The 21,638-nt window shown below is 34.5% G+C and overlaps 1 protein-coding gene across 7 annotated transcripts in view; it reads right to left on the reverse strand.

The window, feature by feature from the left end:
• Positions 1 to 8,060, reverse strand: part of lola (longitudinals lacking) — a 188,523-nt gene extending 180,463 nt beyond the window's left edge. For 5 of the 7 annotated variants that reach the window (XM_017610702.1, XM_017610696.1, XM_017610703.1 and 2 more), the window contains exon 1: positions 7,357 to 8,060. The gene's annotated coding sequence lies outside the window, so the exon portion shown is untranslated. Of the gene's footprint in view, positions 1 to 2,207; positions 2,313 to 7,356 lie in introns of those variants that run through there. The other 2 variants (XM_017610699.1, XM_017610700.1) reach the window with 2 other exon arrangements.
• Positions 8,061 to 21,638: the final 13,578 nt, after the last annotated feature.

Below are 21,638 nucleotides of genomic sequence, written 5' to 3' on the forward strand. Positions count from 1 at the left end.
AAAAATGTCAGAATAGCTGCATTTCAGTGTATTTCCCCTCGGTAACTGGAATAAATACTTTTTTATTTTACTATGAATTTATGTATATACATACATTAGACTGCATCACCAAAAAAGTTGCTATTTTTCCGCCGGAATTACAAAATTTATTGTATTTGAAGACGTCCACCAAAATATTTCGAAAAAATATAAAGATTTAAGCGAGCTGGACCGATTTGAAAATACCTTCAAAAATGGAGTTTTTTATGAATAAAAATAGTTTCTTAAAGAACTTTTTGAAAAAATCGCCTCAGATGACAAAACAGATTAACCTTAAAACATCTGCATACAAATATTTAAAAACCTTTTCAACGCAATCGTAATAATGTGATTTTTGGTGCCTTTTTCAAAGATTGATTTACGAAAATCTTGAATAACTAGGCCAAAACTATTTAGACTTAGACTTATGGGGTCTCAGTAGAAAAGTATTTTCCCACTCTTTTTATTTCTCATTCACGAATCAATTTATTTTTTTTTTTTTTTTGAATACCAACACATCTTAATTCAACTTATAATGACGCTCATTCATCCCACCATTCTCTTTCATCCTTTTAATGAGTTTATTAGCAAAAATATAAGATCGAGAAAATACCTTTCCAATGATATCTCACAAGTCTAAATCGGAATAGCTTAGGTTCAGTTATTCAAGTTTTCCTTATGCCAATCTTTGAAAAAATTAAAAAAAAAAACAGCATCAAAAATCTCATTATTACGATTCCGTTGGACTTTTTTTTTCAATTTTTCAAAAATACTTTTATGGAAATTTTTTAAGCTTAAACCGTTTTGTCATTTGAGGGGATTTTTGCAAAAAAAAAATGTTTAAGAAACTATTTTGATTCATAAAAAAACTCTATTTTTGGAGGTATTTTCAAATCGGTCCAGCTCTCGTAAATCTTAATATTTTTCCGAAATATTTTGGTGGAAGTCTTAAAATATAACAGATTTTATAATTCCAATGGAAACACAGCACCGATTTTTTTTTTTTTGTATGGAGAGTGATGCAGTCTAATATACATATATCTACATGTCTAAGGAAAACTTCATTAAAGTGATTTACTGTAATAATTTAGGTAATTAATAATTATTATATTAATTCAGTGTATTTTAGAAATACTATTTCCAGAAATATATTGTTTTTAAAAGGCCTTAAAAGAAAGCAATTTTAATTGTGTGGCACTTTCCTTTTTTTTCGGAAAATTGAAATTCCATCCCTGGTCTGAACCTAGTCATATGGCTTAGTGGTCGTTAGCTGGCAGCTAATAGCTGCGCGCTCTGCCCATGTACATACACATTCGCATTCGCAAAACATTCGTATCGTTGGATGCTAATGTGTAAAATGATGCGAATCATTCGCATAACGAATGCGAATGCCAATATTCGCAACATGCCTTGTGTAGATAAGTACCTACGCATCTATTACAATTACAGAAAAAGTACATACCTATGTAAGTACATATTTATGTATCTACAGCTCCTTACTTGAAATTTACACACTTGCCTGGTTAATTATCGCGTACATAAGATCCACATAGGTCATCAATCAAGTATATATATACGCGCATAAGAATGTATGTATGTATATGAATATGACATTTGCATATGAGCACAATTATATACATACATATGTGCATATTTATGTATGTATGTAAATGCGAATGTTACAAGGAAACCCAAATGGCGCACCCACCCTTCAATTCAATTTAAAGGGATTGTTTTTAATTTTTTTTTATAATATTTTACAAAATTATATGTATATCCATGCATACATTTGTAATAATGCATGTAACATTTTGTCAAATGCATGTACAAATATACACGTGTTCATAACTTCAATGCTTCAACTTTCAATTTTTAACCTTTAGGCGAGCACTACAAAACTTTTTAGGAAATTCGTTGTAGGCAACATTTTCCAATGTATGTATCTATGTACATACATATGTATGTATGTAAATATGACTTGTTACTGCCAGCACACACACTCTCTCTATAAAAAGATAGATAGGGTTAATAGATAATCATTATACATTTCATATCTTAACCCACTTCTTTAGGAATATTTATGTATGTATGTAGATATAAAAGTACATAGTATGTATGTATTATATATGTACATATATACATGTATATAATACAAACGAGCACAGTATTGTTTTAATAATCAAATTTACTTTTTAGCTCTTGTTGTTAGGAATCTATGCACTAAAAATATTTCCAAGCCCGTTGCGGAGCTACGACTCCAAACGCTTTTAATCATGCACGACGTCGCTTCAACTGTAAAAGTTCGCTACAGCAGCACGAGCTTCGACTTCAAATTCGATTCCATCTTCGAAAAATAAAAAATACGCACACAATCTTACAAATGAGCGAGAATTTACACCCACACATATGTATGTACATATATTAAACAAACAGGCAGGCAGGCAGGCAGGCAGGCAGACATAAACTGCACCAGCTTGTGCACTCTCACCAATACCATAGCTTTTGAAAGTGCATGTATGTATGTATGTATGGCTGGCGTAAAGTTTAGAAACGCACAAAAAAATGCTCGTGTGCTATAGCAAATATGGCAGAGGGGGCGGGGGAGAGGGAGAAAATTATTGTTGTTGTTATTATTGCCACCATATGCAATCATGAGGTTTGATGACATGTCTATGCATATATATGTACATATCTACATACATACACACGTAGATGCAGTCACTCACAGAAGTATGTAGGTATGTATTCGCAATTTAGTTTTTCACAATGTTTAAAATGTTTTCCATTACAAATACTTTTCCATATATTTTATTTTTTTAATATAAATACATGCATATGTACATACATACACACATATGTATATACAAATGTACGTTTGTACCTACATAGTTCATAGTTCAAAAACCATATGTACATACATATATCGTTTTGCCTTAATATACCTAAAAAAGCATCATCTAAACTTTGTGTGCCTTTACAAAATCTAAAGTTCTTCATTTGCGTATTTCTACAACACTGAAGTCCGAAAGAAAATACATACATACATACATATGTACATATGAGGCCCAGTGTTGCTAGAACTTTTTGGGCCGACCGGCTACATTGGCAAAAAAAAAGGCGGCTAAAAACGGCTAAAATTTTTCAACTAAAATTCACATGTTTTATTTAAATAAATCACAAGTAGAACGACTAGTAAATAAATTCATTAAATAAATCTCAAAAACGGAGACTGGTAAATTCATTACAAATTATTTTTATTTAAAAAAAGGAAACTGTCGTTATATGTACGTAGCTAAGCTTTACATCAGAAGTCATGTTTGTATTACTTAAATACAAACAAGTAATTTTTAGCAAAAAAAAACCCGACTCCAATTCTCATATAAAAATATATATATGTATATGTATGTATATATCTCATGATTCAATGATCGGATCTAAACCAGATTAGTATGGGACCACCTCTGAGACACTACCTTTCCGATGCAAAAAGAATTATCGATTATCGGTTGACGTGGTCCAAAAAAAGAAAAAAAAATCCGACGAACTAATAACCTCCTCCTTTTTTGGAAGTCGGTTAAAAAAACAAGATCAATTACAAACTTATGTATGACATTTTCTTTTCTATTGAAAAAGTTTGCCTTCTTATATTGTAAAAATTTGCACTAGATTATTTTTTATCCTTCAAAGTGGCTACTTTATTAGAAAGTATTGCACTTTTGCTAAGTCGAAGGGAAATATTTTAAGAAATGAACACGTACGTACATATGTCAAGCTGTGAAAGGGCTGAGGCAACATTATTTCGAGAAAATACAACGCCATTAATTTGCATACATATGTATGTATGTAAGTATGTATATCGAAAAAACAGGTATGTAGCTTTTTATATTTTTAACAATTAAAAGCGCGGTTAGTCAACGACGTAGCGTAATCGTAGGTTGACGCACGTAGCAGCATATACAATTTACTGGTGATAGAGAGAGAGAGAGAAGCAACGACAACGTCACCGCCATGCGGTGTTGAAAGCGCAAACAGTCAACGACGTAACGTAGACGTAGGTTGACGCAGACACGATCTATCTTATGGGACTCGCGTGTTAACGAAAACTCACCACCGCATGGCGGTGACGTTGCCGTTGTTTCTCTCTCTCTATCACCAGTAAATTTTATATGCTGCTACGTACGTCAACCTACGTTTACGCTACGTCGTTGACTAACTGGGCCTTTAGTCTTCGTTAAGGTAGATCGTGTCTGCGTTAACCTACGTCTACGTTACGGACTGTTTGAGCTTAAAAGCGCAATTAGTCAAGGACGTAGCGTAAACGTAGGTTGACGTACGTAGCAGCATATAAAATTTACTGTTGATAGAGAGAGAGAAAAGCAACGACAACGTCACCGCCATGCGGTGGTGAGTTTTCGTCAACACGCGCATCCCGTAAGGTAGATCGTGGCTGCGTCAACCTACGTCTACGTCGTTGACTGTTTGCGCTTTTAAACTATTTAATTGTATCTTTATGTCCATATATTCGAAACTTTCCCGTTTTTAATGACCTCTCTGCACACGCCTGATACAATTATTCACAGATGTTGCCTTCCCAGAGAGTTTTGCTTTATTTCGTTATTTTACAAGTGTTGCGAATACAACTTCACACTTAAGTTTAAGACATTCGTAACAAAAATTGTATGTAGAAAATCTCCACTACGTCCTTCTTTGGAAAAAATACAGTGAGCCAAATATAAAGTGGAACGCGACATTTTAGTAAGTTTTGGCTATTTTTCCTTAGTTTATTTAACGTTTATTATGTTCGCCGTGTGTAGCCACTGTTACTTTCCGTGTTGGTTTATGGCAACCCCTGGTATGCGCACACAATGGAGTAACTAGAACTGTAAAACTACTCCGGCTTCTACATGATTATTTATCCATTCAAAGTATCAAAAGGAAATACAAGAATCTCCAACAGTTGACTAACCCTTGCTTATATCAATAATATCTTCCATCGACGCAGAATCACTAACACAATGGTATGGTTCCAAAAAGATATTCAAACTAGTTTTTTCTAATTTAATTACACCCGATTTACATGATTCAAGTACTTCAAAGCAATTCTGATTCATTTTATTTTGTGTTTTCTCATGGTGTAATAAAACAAGGTGTTGTCAGTAACTTAACCTCACTTTTTCGGTACGCGTATTCCGGCAACGCATTTTAAGGTAGTAGAAAATGGTGACAAATTTTGGCCCTTTTTACTCAGTTTTTCTTACTATTTTTACAATAATATGGAAGTTTAAAGTATTTGTGTACCTTTATTAATTTCGAGAACTAACTCAATGCTGACTTTTTTGGAGATTCTTGTTTCTTACAAGGAAAAAATAAAATCGATTAGATTTTTCCGCGGGATGAGCAAGTTAAATAAAAGCTCATAAAAATGAATTCAGCTAAACAAAATAAAAACCATCGTTTTGAGTAGATCTAATTAAAAGTAATATTTTATAATTAAGGGTTCTAAATGTTGTTGGTTACACACACCTCAGTTATTTGAGGATTTATTTAAATCCTTAATGCGGAAATGCATTCGGCATTTGAATAAAAGTTTTAGAACTCTCTCCGGCAATTGCGAGGTGGACGATGACCGCAACATTTTCTCCATAAGATTAGCACCGGTCAAACTTGGAGGTAGAAAAGCGGTTGACCGTGCAACAAAAACACTGGAAAAGAAGAAATTAGGGTTTCCTTACTTGCAAATAAAAGTTATGTATACCTGGCTGGATAAGGTACCAAAAACAAAGTTAAATGTGGTGGGTTGTTATGCAAATGCACTGGGCACTAAAAGGCATTGTATCCAATGGCTTAAAAATACGTTTCACTGGATCAAATGCAGTGGTCGAAAGTTTTTTTTTTGCAAATTTTCAACTAGCCAATTCTGTATACCAAACTTTAGTCGAGGCATAAACTTTACTTGGACCACAACTAGTATTAAAACCTAACTAGTTTTTTAAACTGCTTACTAAACTTAAAACGATTTATTTCATTGAAAAAACCGCAATTTTATAATTTATAACTCAGAGTTCCAGATTTTCAGTCTAATTTGCAACACGAAAATTTACAATGAAGAACAGTGATGCAAACGATTTCTTTTAGAACGATATTATGAAAAGGAGTAGTTTTAGTACTATTTTCCTAAAGTTTTTGGTATAAATATGTGAGTAGGCATCATTGTAAATAAGCGTACGGATTTTGTCAAAATTACAACAAACACGTCCCTACTGACAACACCTTATTATTACATCATGGTGTTTTCTATTTGCTTCTACACGCTTAAATATTGGTAAATTCCAGTTTTTGGTTCTTTAAATGGGAAACAACGATAACGTCAAAAGCAAACCAGTTGACGGTACAGATGCACTACTCTTCCCCTTTCTTCTCAACCTCTCTCTTCCACTAGTAAGCAGAATTGAAATCAATACTTAAACCGCGTAAAACCCGGTAATAGGTAAAAAAATAGTGATGTGTAAGCAAATCAATGTTGCCAAATTCCCATTTTCAAAAATAAAAAAATGCATACTAAGTACCTAGTAGGTACATACATATAATATAAACAATATGTATATTTCCGCAAACAAAGACTATCGATGGTGGCAACGACCATTCGATTGTGCCAAAAAAAAATAGAACCATTCGATAGTACCATCGATAGTTTTACAGCTCTAGGAGTAACTCAAGAAAGCTACCCGTATACATCCTCCACAAACATATCTACATATCGTCGCCTGGGTAAAATATTGTCGTAGGTATGTTGATTTCGGCAGGTTGTTGGAAATCGCGACTGAAGTTTGGAATGCAATTTCTCAAAAACGCGAGCATAGAATTTCTCCAAAGTCTCTGAAAATGTTACTAGTTCACAAAATTCTTAAAATATTTAAATATTTAAATTTTTAATGTTTATTGTTAATTAGTTTTGAGTTTATGAAGGATTTTATTTAGTAAAACGACAAAATGTGATCAAAATTTATACTCAATTAATGATACTTGCATACTCAATATCTCGGAAGCTAAAGGAGATATCCAAAAATGGAGAACGCAATTTTTAAGGTATTGATTAGTTTAATATGACTGCATCACTAACTAAATTTTTATCAAATTATCGAAAAAAATTTTAGTCAATATCTCGGAAACTAAAGAAGATATCTAAAAACACATAACACCAATCGAAAATTGCGCTTGCGACAATCTTTTACCCAGGCGACGATATGTACATACATACATACATGCATGTGTAGTGTACATTGGTAGATAGATATGTATACATACATACTTATACGAAATAAAATTTCTAAAACTTACTTTTTTCACAAGGAGAGCCACCAGACAATGTCATCGTTTTATTGCTGCTTTATAGCTGCCAATCTTTAGAAACTTTTCACTGTTCTCCTTTTGTTCTGCCACCACTCTTCACTCTTCAATCACAGTGTATGTAATGTTATCTGCGGTTGTTCTTTAATATTACATAAATATAATTTAATTTATTCAACTTTTTCTTTAAATTATATAAAATACATAAAACATCAGTAGGATTTTTCACACTTAAAATAAATGGTCCCGATTTATTTTTTTGTTTTTCCTTAGCGGATATGGATTTCCCCGAACTTATTAAAAATTGCTGATAGTTTTGTAGTTAATCATTAGTTTGTGTATGTGAGTACGCCATTACACAGGAAAAAATCTTGGACACACGTACATACATACATATTTATAATATATTTATACGTATGTATATGTTTTCTACAACTATGTATATACACTTGTATTTTTGTAAACGAACGTGCATTTGCTGTTTTCGTGTGTATGCAGATGTATTTAATTTGTATTTTTTATTTTTTATTTTTTTTTTATGTTATGTACATATGTATGAATGTACTATTTACTCAAGTAACAATATTGGTGTTGTTGCCTTAGTTGCTTTATTAAAATGTAAGCAACTATCGTCCACCCGATGGACCGACCGTATTCCTGAGAGCTTGTATTGTTACTGCCGCTGCTAGTTGAGCACAATATCGTCTGAACCCCAACGAAATCGGCCAGCTTTACACATACGAGAGGTATGAAAGCATAAAAGCACGGAGTACAAGTAAGTACAAAGCAGCAGCAGCAACCACAACAACATCAAACGAAACAAATAGGCTTTCGTGCCACCCCAAATTCTCCCCTTCCAACGAGCGTATGTGCATACAAACATACGTATGTACGTATGTATGTATGCATGGGTGTACGAATTTCCGACTTTGTTGAGACACAATCTCTCCCTCTCATACAGACACATTCTCTTTTTTAGTTACATGATAATGCTTATACATACATACATACATACATAAATATCAAAAATATTGATCGCCATCCAAACCCTGCAAAACCTAATTTTAATAAAAATCTCAACACCCGCATTAAAGCAAAAACCCATACATAGTAGGTATGCATTTATATTTTAGTTTTTTATTCACATACATACATACATACAGATGTAGAAATATGTGCATAAATTTATTATTAACTTTTACGTAGAACAATATAATAGGTACATATATCAGAACACAGAACCTACATGCATACATATGTATGTACACGTGTGTTCTCGCGCATACGTATGTATGTATGTATTCACTTGAATAGGTACACATATTTTCCTCAAGATCCAAGCTTATGGTGATTTCGTTTCTTCCAAAAAAATGTTGTCTTTCCCCGGTGCAAAATGTGTTTGATTACTTGATTACTTTGGTTTTCATTCCGCTTTTTATCATACTACACGAAAGTAATTAAAATTGCACTTAAAACGTTTTCAAGAATTTAAATGGACGAAGCAGGCGCACTTTCAACTGCAAAAAATCTATAAATGGAGGGCTTCACGGATCCACGGGGACTTTGCAGGCGAAAATGCAACATCGCATAAAAAAATCATGAAATGGAGCCAGAACACAAAAGCTAGATGGAAATAACAAAAGTGCATTACGAGGTCAGCATCTTGTTGTCGAGATAGTGGACCAAAATGAAAGAAAAACGTTGGTGTTGATGACCTCACAGGAGAACTATAAATTACTCCATACACTTGTGTTCAGAAAATGTTAAAAAGGGCGTCAATTTTATTTACTACACAACGTTAAGAATCATGATTCATGGAATTTTGTACAACCCGCATGCCTGAAAGGACAACTAGCAAATGATGGTTTGCTCTGGCGAAAAGTTTAATTTTGATCCGTTATAACGGATTTAATAATAATAGTCAGGTTTTTTTTTTTAACGACGAACGTTTCCCCTCCATCATCAAGAAGAGAGTATGGCGGTCGGAACTGCGATTTCGTAGATTTCCAGTTTCCAAAATTACGAATAATTCATGCAAAAGAAGTATTAGGACATTTGTTTAGCATTTGTTGCCTATTTTTGCACCTTGATCTTGAATTATGCACCGATTCACACAACAGCAGCTGTAAAAACGAGGATAACGAAGCAAAGTCGTAATTTTCGTCCTATTCACAGGACCTAAATTCAATGGAAAATATTTGGAATTGGATGTTTTGCAAATTTTGCCTATCCGACAATCCATGTGGCGTTAAAGTGGAAAGCAGATCTCTAGAATTATCTTCCGAATATAAGTTTTTTCCATACATTGGAATTAAGGATGTAGTATCCAATACTAAAAGTGTTATATAGTAGAACTAAAGTGAATGGCATGCTTTTGTTGGTTCAATCTAGTCCTTTCCTTGTGTTTAAGCCACTGTACTTATTCAAGTGAATCAAAATAATAATACAATCCAATGTAATAGAGGTTTTTTCTCAATTTTCACCAGTTTTCTTTTGAAATTGATCATTCTTCAATATTGGATCAAAAAGAAAATTCTGATCTGTGGGAAAAATGTGTATCTATTCAAGTGAAGCGGACTGTATGTATGTATACAGCATTGAATCCAGTTTTTCGTATACGGGCTGGAAGTAATTTACAGCGTGTACATACATACAATAAAAGTTTGACCAAAACACCGGGGTACCACCCTAATCGTGAAAACATCGACATATGTATGTATGTATGTATGTGCATAAGAAGGGTTTCACTGAACTAACTCTAACAAGGGACTTTGCATTTAAGGCTGCCCTATGTATAAACATTTTGGCGAACGTTCGAAAATTACCTTCGATATCCAATATGAATATCGAACTGAGAACGAACTCATAACCAACCTTAGTTTTCCAACGTTCATAGTATATAGGAAATACATTCGAAATGGGTTCGACAAAAAACAAAACGAAAACCATAGTAATTCCCCTTTCAGACACGTCAAGTCTTAAAAGCAATTTTTATCGCATTCTCTTTTGTGTTTTCTCTTTGCTTCCACACTCGTCAAGTTTTATTGAATTCAAGTCCTTGGATCTTTAAATGGGAAGCAACGAAAATATCAAAAGAGAACAAGAAAACTTGAAACGAATTGACGGTACGAAGGTATCTGTACTCTTCCCCTCTCTTCCCACCTCCTTCGCCAACGAACGAGCAGACTTGAAAGCAAGACTTGACGTGTCTGAAAGGGGACTAACAAGAGAGAAAGTGAGATCCAGCTCATTTTCGAATGGAAATATGTATAATACAATCACTCTCTCTCTCATTAAAATTTAAATTCGATAATGGGCTAGATTTCGAATTCATAACGAAGGAAAAATTCATTGGTTAACGTTACGTTACGTTTTGCTGGAGAATGGCCTAGTTCTCGAATCGAATACTAACCTATTCCACATTCGTTATCGAAGGTGTGACTTGAAAAAATGTTAGTTTTCCAATCATTTTCGAATTGTTAACCAATCCTCATGTTTATTGGGCACATTTATAGCCGAAATTGAGACCAAAAGCAAAATCCCTGATCGTTGTGGATATCCAAAATTCTTCTCAAATGATCATAGTAGACACTATCTTTAATATAATTCTTTTGTGATCGACTACATAGAAAACTAACAGTGTAACAACGATGGAAATGGGAGCTACTTCGCCACACGCTGAATGTGTAAATAATAAATTATTGAACATCTGGAGGCCAAGCCTTTTGAATTCACATTACACTTTTTGTAATTCAACCAAAAGATCTTACAATTTTTTTAGACGGGTGGCAACCCTATAGAAATTCTAAGTACTAAAGATAATAGCCCTATCGATACAGATTATATTAAGTAAAACCACTTCCAATCTGTTCAGTAATTTTCGAGCGTAATACCTAATAATAATAGATAATAGATTGGCACTTATACATACATACATACGTACGTTAGTACTTAGCCGAGTTTCTGCGATTTGTGACGTGCGCCTTGATATTGTCACACAAAGGGGACCTACAGTTTTACGCCGATGTCGAACGGCGATTGTATTTTTACCATAGCCGTTTTTCATGACAGAAATACACTCAGAGGTACACCATTGCCTGCCGAGGGGCGACCGCTATTAGAAAAAACCTTTTTTTTTATATTTGATGTTCGGTGGAAACGGTCTTTAACCCAAGCTCTGCGGAAGGGTACCGCGCACTGCACCACAGCGATCGCACATTACAGATTGGCGTGGTCAAAACATCTTGACTTTGCTTAATACTATGTTCGGATCAAAGAGTAATTTTTTAATTTTTAAATACGTGGCAACTCTACTAAAAAAAATAGTTTTTTTTTATACATGCGGAGGCCATCTCATTTTGTTATCCAAAGAGCGGCGAAGGTCTTTTAATTTTTAAACAGGTGGCAATCCTACCCTAAAAAGAATAAATTTTTGCACATCTATACGCCAAGTCTTTTCATTTGGAAGTGACGGTGCAGAACTGATACCTTCGCTTACTAAGATTGAATATGGTAATTTTCTTAACAGGTGGCAACCCTGCTCAAGAAAATAAAACATTTATGCTTATCTAGAGGCCAAGCGCTTTTATTTGGCACCTCACTTTTTCTAATGCAATGAACGGTGCGGATCTTATAATTTATTAGATGGCAACCCTACAAAAATTCTTTCTTTATACTATGTAAAGATATGATGTGTTTAGTGAAAATTAAGATCCTAAATGTATTAGAGCTTTAAAGTAAAATCTCGAAATTATGCTGGATTTCCACTAGGCATTAAATGGCAAAAATGACAAATGACAAAGTTGGGCATTAAAAAATATTCGCGTCTTTACGTTAAAAAATAGCCATTAAGTTTATTTCCACATGGCATTTTTTTTTAATGGCATACATTTTTTGTCATTTTAATGTCTAGTGGAAATTCGGCTATATATATATATATATATATATATATATATATATATATATATATTTTAACCCACAAAATGGGTTACAAAAAATTCCTTAAATTTTAGTACAATAAAGTGCAAGTTTGAAGTAGCTAGGATTTACCGTTAATTTTTGGACTTTTTTTACGGTGTTAGGCATTTTTTCATATAGTATGTTCGATAATATTTTAAAAGAGAAGCAAAGGTCGTTTCCTTTTTTCGCCGATTATTTGGATTATCTTTTCATATGTTCAGGTGAAGCGATAGACAACAGCACACATTCAAAAACATTTGCAGACAGCTCACAAAAAAAATTTTTTTTTGTTGAAGGTGTTTCCCGTTTTTCATACAAAAGTATGTTCGACAATTTTCTTGTATATGGAGGACAGTGCCAGCAAAAAAAAAAATGCCAAAAATTAACGGGATTTTATATCAGCTTGAAACTTGCACTTCATTATACTAGAATTAAATAGTCTACAAAACTGCATACCAGAATTCTGATTAAATGAAATTTTAAATTTTGGTGAAAATAAGCAGAACTTGTCTAATTTTTGTACAAAGTTTGAAATCTGAATTTATATCATGGAACAATAATTACAGGTATTGTCTTCCCAGGGAGCGCATATTCCGATCTGCCCTATTTGAAAAACATCATTGTGGTCCACACTAAACGGTTTACTTCAAGGGAAAAGGGATATTTCCATACCCCTGATACCATATACATATGTATGTGCACGTATTTTTTTTTAACCAAACCTTCTTGCAGAGGACTTATTTAATTTGCAATAGCCGAAAAAACATTTGCTTAGTAAATAAATTCAAAATTTGTAGGGCTCACTTCATTTCAAGCCATTTTTCTTATTAAATACATTTAATTGTAATTTTTTATGGAATAGGCATCGGCATCGGCCGATTCTTTCCTGAAACTCCTCCTTCCTTTTCGGAACCTGAAAAAAAGATGGAACCGGCCGGACTCGATTTTATTATATTAAATTTTAATGAGCTACAAAACTTCAAACCAAATGTTTTTCCAAAGATTCTGATTGAAAAGTTTGAAAGTTTTCGGAAACTTTGCAGAATCAATTTGAAGAGTCTTTTGTACAAAGTCGAAAATTTGGACATACATACATATATGGCTTTTGTTAGGAAAAAGAGCTTTACTTCCATAAAACAAAAAAAAAAAAACATAAAATAAACAACAGAAAAATAGCCAAAACGTTGCTAAAATGTCGATTCCTAATTTATGTATATTTTGGTCACTATATATGTATTACTCTATTCGAATCACAGGTATTCAGATTAGAAACCAATAACTGTTTATGGAGAAAATTCCAATCATATACATACCAACAACACTTAAAACTAGTTCATAGGCATGCCATTTTAATGGGCTGTTAAGGCATCGTAATGCCGAACACTGAATACAGGACAAATACAGGACATGCAAAGGAATACAGAACATTTGGCGTCCCCTATAAAATAAAGAAATTACCAGACCAATTGGTCAAAAAAAAAGAGGACTGTCCCGTATAATACGAGGCGGATGGCCACCGTGGCCACTGGTGACTGCAGTATACATATATATCTCTGTAGTCCTTTGAATTTATTTTATGTAAAAGTAGTAGGATATCGCAATTATAAGAATTTTTTATTGGTTTGTTCTCCGATATCTGCAGGTCGAAGCATGAAGAAATATGGACTCAAAACATCCAATGCATCCAAGGTTCGTATACTCGATGTTCGGCGCGGCTCAAAGTATGTAACTCGCTACTCGTTTGCCGTTTTTGTGGTCGCGATGAAAACACTATTTTGTTGCATTTTTGCAAAGTTGCTAAAGTCATTAATATATACATATGTACATACATATGCATGTAAGTATATACATATGTATATGTACATATGTATATATGTATATTTGTTGGTATCAAATGCATCGCCACTAAAATGATATTAAGATCACATTTTACGAATTTTCTGGTACAGTTAGAGCCAAACATTGCAAATTTTTAACATGCACTGCATACATACACGCGTATGCATGTCTGAATGTAAAACCTATGTCGTGATCCACCCCTATTATTGATTTTCCACCAAAAAAAAAAAAAAGAGAAAAACTAAGTGAACATAAGGGGACAAATGGGACAGCGGTGGTCCGACTGGCCTTAAACAACGGAGCAAAAGCAGTAATGGGAGCAAGCATTCGCATAACATTCATTCGGATCTGCTCAGTGAGGGGGTTGAAAATGTTCCAGTGCATGTGGATTCGTGTATTTTTTGTATTTATGTATGTATGTATGTGGTGAACAACATCAGCCGCTTCGCCCGAGTGCATATGCTAACAAAAAAGCCACCACCAGTCAGTCGGTCGGTTGGCGTTAGCTTGGATATTGAACCGTTGTGCCACAGCACAGCAACGGAAAACAATTGGAAGGGGAACAAATTCGAGTTATAAGTTTGTGGCGAGATCCCCTCACTAAAGCGGAAAACGGCTCGCTGCATTTCAAGTCTGTAGTAACCCAACGCATGCGCTTCTTATGCTCGGCTCGGCCGAGTGTCTTGGTTACCCTCACTCAACGCCAGCTGCAAACTACAAAATAAACCCCAGAGCATACATAGTACATACATACATACACAAATGCTTGAAAAATACCCTAAGCGATTAGGGGCGAAATACGAGTAGCTTATGCAGTGGCATTAATTCATTTTGCCAACGAAACGTACATAACTGCTGACGATGACGATGACGATGCGCTGTTCGATTGAAGCACAAGGGGTCGTCCATTCAAACCTCGAACTTTGCTAGTGTGCTTGGATCACGCACCTTTTTTTTCCGAACGGAGGGTGGCGGTAAGCGCACTCTCCCACACAACTACAAACTTGTAGGTATATACGTATGCATTACGTTAAATATATGTATGTATGTCTGCATCGTGGTGAGCGCATATAAAGGAAAGGGTGGGCTACTTGCATTTCGTTGGGGGGTTGAATTGAATTAATTGCAGGTAAGATCCGGAGCTGATGATGTGCGAGCAAATCCATATACATATATATGTATGTATGTATGTATGTGCATATGACGTACATTTATACAAGCATACATACATAAATATCTACGTATGTACGTACAACTGATGAGCAAATGCATGAGTAAGTGCCAAGTTCGGTTGATTCGCCTGGAAATAGGCTTTGGATCCATAGATACCCACATACATACATACACACACACACACATACATAATATATATACATATGTATATAATAATTCTTTATGGAGTATTAAAAGCCGTAATGGAAACTGAAGTACAATGGGTTGTGCGTAGGGCTTCGCATCCGCCACATAAAAACGGCTACCTATGAAAAACTGGATGTCCTGGTTAATGTTTAATAGGTTTTATTTTAATGAAGCATTTAGATTGAATATTTGTTCCTATAAGTATAAGCAAAGGTAAAAAAAAAAACAAGTAATTTTTAAGCAAAAAACGAAACAAACTTAAATTCCCATATAAAAATTTAAGAGTACCGTTAATTTCTTCATGATCCAATTATCGGATCTAAACAAAATTTGTATGGGACCACTCCGGAGGCACCACCTTTCCTTTAAAAAAAAATATACATATACATAAAAAAAATATTCCGACTAATCGATAACCTCCTCCTTTTTTTGAAGTCGGTTAAACATTTTTTCGGCAAATGAAAAATGGAGTAAGTTAATAGTAAAACAAATATCTTTAAAATAAGCTTTCTAAATTTGAGCGAAATCGGACCTGGTTTAAAATATTTCGACTCATGTGCTTCCTATCCGCAAAATTTTTACTGGAGTTATTCCAAAAAAGGCAAAACAAAGCCAACATCAAATGTGTATATCGTCGTTTAAAGTACAAAACCGCGTATCGTCATTCTGCAAAACCGCGTAACTGACATTGGCTGCCAAAAATTGGATTTGCTCACACAAGCTCTTGGCTCAATCCTTATCCATTCGTCCTGAAATATACTAGCCAGAAATGCGATTCCTTTTTTAAAAATGAGAACCATTGTGAAATATGAGTGTTTTTACTCTCTAAAAAATAATTTATACAACCTCACACACGTGGTTTTGCATTTTCTTGATACGCGGTTTCGTACTTTAAATGACGATATGTATATGGAATCAGGTAGAGCTGAATCGTGGACATTTGCATAAAATTCGTTCCCTGGTTTGTCATTGTTATCAGAGTGTGGAACTCCATTCCTGCCACTATTAGGAGTACAATCAACAACAAAAGCAACTACAAGAATGTATTATATAATTACTTTTCGAAAACTTGATTACCCATCTCAAATTAACTAAGTTCTGTGCTGACCTACGAGTCAGTGCGTAATTTTTACGGTGTACCAGTATTTTAAATTTGTTTATTTTTCCTTTTGGATTTGTTTTGTTTGTTTAATATCTCTAATTCATTGTTTAAATTATAATTTCTGTTGTCATACCTCCCTGTTGGGCTAAAAAAGATGTTTGTAAATCTTATTGTACTAATGCTTCAAATTGAAATTGAAAGTGAAATTGAAATTGGCAATGATAAATGTTAGAGGCCAAAATATTTATTTATTTATCACAGTACAGTCACTTCGACCCTATCAAGCTGGCATTTCAGGGCACCCCACTTCCCCTACCTGGCTACGCCCATGCATATGCATGTCATATACATATGTAGGTACTTCTGCAGGTGGCAATACTATACAGGTAGAGAAAATAGGTTGTTGATGTAATTGAGAAGGTTAACAGGATATGTTAGATAAACTTATTGTTTCGTGTGTAATACATTTATTTTTCATACATAATGTGGCAAATTATCATTTAATCAAATTTCGAAAAAATTTAAATGCGTCCCGGTCCATAATATTGTGGCGAATACTGAAATTCGCATGCAGATAAAAGCAAAACAGAAAAGAATGACAGTTCAAAGTTGAGAAGGACGGGAATGTTCGATAACGCTGGTATATAAAGGCCTTGCTACAGTGCACGGAAACTCATTTGTAAACAAAAAGCTACGAGTTAGGTTGCGAATAAGCAAGCTTTGAGTAAATTTGAAGTTACTAAGTAGGTATTGTAAAACGTTGTAAATATAGATTTGCCTTAACCAGTTATTGTTGTTGTTGTTGTAGCAGCATACAAGTTCCCCAAAGGGTTTTTGGGGAGTGTTGCTGGAGTGACAGTCCTTGGCCAGATGTAAATCTGGTAACCAGTATTGTTAAGTGTTTGTTGCACAATAAAGTAAATTGGACTTTTTTTCTTTTAAAAATTTCAGGTGGGTAGTATTACCCACCATACCCACGTCTTCCGCCGCTCTTGCCTCTCTCTGTCAGAAGTTACCAGTTTTAGTCCGAAGATTTTTTGCTGGTAAATTCTGTCAAATGTGTCAAACGAACAGCTGTAGTGTGTTTGACAACCAAATTGTAAAAAAAAAGAAAAGTGCACTTTGCTAATGCATGTTGAAAAGTATTTAATTACTCGTTTAAGTTGATTCTAATTAATTCGAAAGTATTTTTGGATTGGTGTAAGCAAAAATTTACTACCAAAATTTGGAGGTTATGTTAAAGTTGTCAGAAGTTACCGTTTTTTACTAGAAAGCGATCCCATACTTTTCAGTGTTACTCACTCGCTCTGAGCGAATTTTCATTTTTGACAGTTTTACTAGTTGTAGTCCGAGGAATACGGGATTGGCCCTTAAGGTAGTCATATGGTATGCCAAAAGAAAGAGAAAATTGTGCAGTTTTTTATAGAACAATTAAATTATCTTGTTATAAACTAAATAATATTTGTAAAGTTTTATATATTCTTTTTATAGAGTTAATGAATACAATTACATATAAGGAAAAAACATCAAAGATCTAGTATTAGTCTTTAAATTGATCAGTTGAGTGGGGTACATAATTGACATTGCACAATATTGTCTTTTCCGTGTAGTAGCATGATACCTTGAGGTTTGGACATCCAAGCGAACATCCAAAGGTTATTCAAGTCAACCCAATAACTCAAAATTAGTAAATTTGCATACATATATGTGCATGCTTCTGGCATAAGGGGGACGATATTTATTTTTGAAATCAATGTATATGTACATATGTTGCACATACATATATTATTTCTCAATTGAAATTGAATAAAGCACTGCATCTGCGTTGACCCGTAGTAACATTTCCCGCTTAATATTTTGGTAGAACTTTTTAATCCTCCATATACAACATTTGCATATGTACATACATATATATGTATGTAAGTATTGATTTAAGATATACCCTGCAGCAATTCAGACTCGCCCTAGGTTAGCCCTCAGATAGTCCGTATTGTTACCAGCACTAGTCCCTCATAATTCCCCTGCCAATGGTTTCAACTGCCATTTTTAGCATTGGCGTGCCATTGGAAAAGGACCGGTCCAATCAACCCTGACCGCAAGATAGTCCTGGACTAGTCCAATTTCGGCGAATTGTTTCGTTGGAGTAAGATTGCGTTCTGCACTTCGCAGATGCTTTTTCATAATTCGAAAACACAAAAAAAGAGTTGTATCTTTTTATAACCATGTTGCTTCTGACGGCATTTGGACCCGGATCCTCCTGAAAGCTAACAAATAGTGGCAAGCATCTCTGCGCACCGAGCTACAGCCACGCATGTAAATGTGTTTTCAAATGATCACTTTGCATCAAGGCCAGACCAAGCGATTGGGATATTTACAGGGTGGTGTTCTCTAATTTTTTTTTATTGAATTGCAAGACAACACCACCCTGTTACTGCCAAACTGTACTTTTCGTCTATATCTAGACCGATTCCTTGGGGAATGGTCGAAAGCTGACATTGTCGATGTGAAGCAAATGTCCAATTCTGACCAGTAAAATTTTAGCCAGTGAAGTACTGGTCCTTTACGGAAAATTGGCCGCCTTATTGCTGCAGGATATCTACATACATACATATGTATAAGTACATACGTACTATCCATATGTATGTACTTATAAATTAAAACTGAATTCCTTTTTCGGATTAAAAATTGAACACTTCTTATGAATACCAATTTAGTAGAGTAAGAGCCGGGGGTGCGTTCAGAAATGCATCAAGCGAAAGCATAAGTATCTATTATTTCTAAAATATAATTGATAGAAATGTCTTATTTACGCAGCTAAGTTCCAATTGGGCGTATAACCACGGTTGACATTTTTATCAATTATAGTTCAGAAATAAAAGAGACTGCTGCTTTGGCTTGATGCATTTCTGAACGCAACCTAATATGTATGTAACAGTGTACTGCACAAGTCGATTCATTTACATTTTCAAGCTACTGGAAAAAATACAAGCGCAAGTATGATTCACACTTATTACAAACAAGCCAATTCAACTCATAGCTTGAACGCCAATTAATACGGCAGTAGCTTGAATCGAACAAGTTTGAATACAGCAGCAGCTCTTGTAAATACATAGCCAAAGGGTATTGTTATGTGTTAGTTAGTGTGTTTTTGTTTCGCTAATAGATATGTTTGAAGTAAATCAAGTGCGAGTATTAGTTGAAATCCAACTAGCAAGCCAAGCATTTACTTGCTTGTTGCGAACCAAGCCCAATGAATACATCTAAGCTTTCAAGCAGCTGGAAATTTAAGTAGCTTGCTGCAGTACACTGGTATGTAGGTACGTGTGTATGTGCGTTGCTACGATTCGCTTGCATGGATGTAGGTATGTACATATGTACATTTATACTATGTACGTATATTGATATGTACGTATGCAATAGGGTAAATAAAGTGTGTATGGTGGACGTTATAAAAAAAATCAATTGGCACGAATAGCAGCAGCCGCTGCAATAACCGAAAACCGGAAAGAGAAAAATTGGAAATTCCCAACAACACTTCTCGCTTGCTTAGCACTGTTGTGTGGAGTTGGCCCAATGTTGGACGATAGCGCTTTTACCAATAATAAGTTCCCTGCTGCTGTGAGTGATCATAGTCATGAATGCACATACATACATAAATACATACATACATACATATGTACAAGCCGATATAAAATGTTGGTATGTATGGATGTGTGTGTGTGTATGCATGCACATACAATATTGCATACATAAAAGATGACGCGCATGCCACTCTCTCTTGGGATTATAGCCGAAGCTCAGGGTGGCAAAAGTAAAGAGAAACTTATTTTAAATTTAGAAAGTTGAAAACAGTTGAGCTTTACGAATTTAACCAAATAGAATCCAGTTAGGTCCATATCATATGGAAATCTCCGTTCTTGCTAAACAGGTACTGCAGATGCGCTACTTTTTTCTACTCGTCGTCGAATTTCGTGGCCAACAATTTCATATTGATCACAGAGTAGAGCTTTCAAATGCGCAAATTTACATACCTATGTATATGAATTTACCTACATACATGTATGTAAGTAAATGTACAAAATGTAGGTACATTAGACCGTATCACGATGTATGGCCAAAATAATACAATTATATAAGTTCGTGTTTGTTTATATGTACATATGTATGAATGTGTGTGAACAACAGTACAGTTTTCAGCTCCTCCCATTCTAATAGATTTCAGGCAGAATACTGGGCTGGATAAATAAAGGACACTCCGCCACATTTCGTAGACTTTGTCCTCTTTGACCGATGACAAGCTGTTTGTGGTGTTCCCAGAAATCGTAGTCATCCTTAGGTACTTCTTCATCTTCTGAGCTTTTGTTCACACATCTTCCTCTGTAATACTTTTAAAATTTTGTAAAGCCCTGCCAAAATTGTTAGCATCTCAGTTTTTGAACCTTGGGTCAAGAATTGTACCTTATTATTACTTAAACTGGTATAGTTTCGAATGCGATTAGAAGTGTGGAGAATATAGAAAAAAATTATGCGGACACAATTTTACTCCAAAAAATAAAAAAAATCGCAAAAGTAATTGAACAACATATCGAGGGCTTATATTCAATATGACCTATCTCTTTATAAAAATCGACCTTAAACCTAACTGTCATCGATGATGTTAATGTTGACCTTGTATATCGTTTGTCAGAAGAATTAATTGAACTAGTGTTCGCCCAGCGGTTGAAATTCAACCGATAAAATTAAGGATAGTTTATGTAAGTTGAATGAGCTAAAATAACATTAGTTGGAATGGGTTAAGTGGAGGGGAGTTTAGCTTAGTACTTGGCATAACATCTTTATCTTTTCCTTTATCCTGATCTAAATATGTCCATTCTTTTCTTCATTTACATATTCACCCCCACCATTGTTATTAGGTTAGGTATTTAAATTTTCCTTCCTCTTTGTCTTTATATCTAGGTTTCTTTACTTTTATTTTAATTTCTGTATTTATCACTTTCTTCTTCTCCATACTCAA

The sequence above is a fragment of the Rhagoletis zephyria genome, unplaced genomic scaffold (assembly GCF_001687245.7).
Source record: "Rhagoletis zephyria isolate East Lansing unplaced genomic scaffold, Rhagoletis_zephyria_1.1 Rzeph_scaffold_00333, whole genome shotgun sequence".
NCBI classification, from domain to species: domain Eukaryota; kingdom Metazoa; phylum Arthropoda; class Insecta; order Diptera; family Tephritidae; genus Rhagoletis; species Rhagoletis zephyria.